This window comes from Bison bison, unplaced genomic scaffold (genome assembly GCF_000754665.1).
Source record: "Bison bison bison isolate TAMUID 2011002044 unplaced genomic scaffold, Bison_UMD1.0 scf7180017864266, whole genome shotgun sequence".
NCBI classification, from domain to species: domain Eukaryota; kingdom Metazoa; phylum Chordata; class Mammalia; order Artiodactyla; family Bovidae; genus Bison; species Bison bison.
In genome coordinates this window covers 6,390,727-6,393,459 of record NW_011494838.1, presented here as the reverse complement: position 1 = coordinate 6,393,459, position 2,733 = coordinate 6,390,727, and positions in this window count along the sequence as shown.

Genomic DNA, 2,733 nt, shown 5'->3' with positions numbered 1-2,733 from the left:
GGACCCACTTCCAAATTCCATCACTGTGAGGATTAGGGCTACAACATATGCATTTTGGGAGAGCACATTCAGTCCATAGGAAGACCCTCTGGGGATCAAAAGGAAGAAGTCATCTACGTGTTGGAACAAACTGGGGAAGGCGATTAATAGGCTGTGCAGGAGGAGATTAACATCATATACGCTGCTGCTGCTAAGTTGCTTCAGTCGTGTCCGACTCTGTGCAACCCCATAGATGGCAGCCCACCAGGCTCCCCTGTCCCTGGGATTCTCCAGGCAAGAACACTGGAGTGGGTTGCCATTTCCTTCTCCAATGCATGAAAGTGAAAAGTGAAAGTGAAGTCACTCAGTCATGTCTGACTCTTAGCGACCTCATGGACTGCAGCCCACCAGGCTCCTCTGTCCATGGGATGTTCCAGGCAAGAGTACTGGAGTGAGGTGCCATTGCCTTCTCCGAACATCATATATGGAGCTCCCAAATCTAAGGGAAAGTTGGATACAAAGACAAAGAAGTTGACTTTTGCCTGCCACTTACTTTTGTGCAGACTAAACATCTTCCAGTTTAAATGGTTCGCTCCTGCCTCCCAGGTGTGCTACTTGTAATATTCTGCCCTCTCTTCCTTTCCAGCTTCCTTTCACCTGATGAACACCTTAGCCTGCAGGTCTCAGAGTAGACATCACCTTTTCTGGAAGTTTCTCCATGGAGTCCTCAGTCTGAAGATTGGAATGGTTTAATGGTCAGTCATACCATTAGATGATAACCTCCATGAGGGCAAGGACGTGAGTTGTTGCCCATTGCTGTACCCTACTAATGAGCAGAAGCTTAGTGAAAACCAGGGGCTTAGTAACTGTTTATTGACTTGAGTTGGAAGCCAGGGACATACCAACAGGGTGGAATCTAATCTGAGGAGTGGTTCAGGGTGGGAGTTCCAGAATCAAAACTATGAACTCAGAGAGGGCCAGGCACCCTATTTATCTGGTGCCAGCTGAATGGTGTGGGGGTTGGCATGGGTGCTCAAAGTTTAGGGCTACCCCCAATAAAGTGCATCAAGTACGCAGATACGGGAGAAATTACTTTTTTTCAGGAAGAGAGTGGAGCGCTGGAAGTCCATGTGGATTAGGTAGTGTTTCTGCCTGGCCTGGAGGGATGATCAGGTGTGGTACCCCCACCACTGCACAGGTTCTCTCTGCCGTGGCATATGTTGATCTTCTGAATTCTCCTCTGCACACCGCTCTGTCTGTCAGAGCACAGGTGCGGCTTAATGTTCGGAGTGTCACCTGGGTTACATCCCACAGAGGACACCTGTTCTGTGCTGTTACGGCCTGGGGCCTCCAGGCACACGCATTCAAAGCACAAAGCACCTACAGCATATTCAACCCCGTGCCCGTTATGCATTCATGATCATGAATAGTGTATGTGGATCCACAAAAACTTGCATTTCATCCAGAGGCCTAACTTTACAAAGGACTTCCACAACTAGAACCTTGTTTCCTTTGCATAGCAATATGAGGCAGGTGAGGAAGACGTTGTTGTGCTCACATTACAGATGAAGTGAAATGACTTCTCCAAGGCCACACAGCTATCCTTACGCAACTAGGGAAGGGACCCAAGGGTCATAACTGCCAATGAATCAGGCCCTCCCAATCCAGTGGAGGTGAGCTCTCTACTTGGTGAGAAAGTCCATTCAAATGTGTGAAGAACAGCTGCCAGTAAGTCTTAAAATATGATTGTTTGACATGGGAATGATTTTTAATTGTTATATCTTCCTGACTGACCAAAGAAATCAATTTCTTCAATTACAATTAGGTCCTTGTGTTTCTGTAATATGTGTAATGGTGCATTTTCAAAACAAATGAATAATTGGTGGTAACATGAACTCGCATTCATCTACAGGTAAAAGTATTTGGTTACATCAGTTCAGTTCAGTCGCTCAGTCGTATCTGACTCTTTGCGACCCCATGAACCGCAGCATGCCAGGCCTCCCTGTCCGTCACCAACTCCCAGAGCCTACCCAAACTCATGTCCATCGAATTGGTGATGCCATCCAGCCATCTCATCCTCTGTCGTCCCCTTCTCCTCCTGCCTTCAATCTTTCCCAGCATCAGGGTCTTTTCCAATGAGTCAGCTCTTCGCATCAGGTGGCCAAAGTATTGGAGTTTCAGCTTCAACATCAGTCCTTCCAATGAACTCCCAGGACTGATATCCTTTAGGATGGACTGGTTAGATCTCCTTGCAATCAAAGAGACTCTCGAGAGTCTTCTCCAACACCACAGTTCAACAGCATCAATTCTTCGGTGTTCAGCTTTCTTTATAGTCAACTCTCACATCCATACATGACCACTGGAAAAACCATAGCCCTGATTAGATGGACTTTTGTTGGCCAAGTATTGTCTCTGCTTTTTAATATGCTGTCTAGGATGGTCATAACTTTCCTTCCAAGGAGTAAGCATCTTTTAATTTCGTGGCTGCCATCACCAGCTGCAGTGATTTTGGAGCCCCCCAAAATAAAGTCAGCCACTGTTTCCACTGTTTCCCCATCTATTTGCCATGAAGTGATGGGACCAGATGCCATGGTCTTAGTTTTCTGAATGTTGAGCTTTAAGCCAACTTTTTCACTCTCCTCTTTCACTTTCATCAAGTTCCTCTTCACTTTCTGCCATAAGGGTGGTGTCATCTGCATATCTGAGGTGATTGATATTTCTCCCGGCAATCTTGATTCCAGCTTGTGCTTCTTT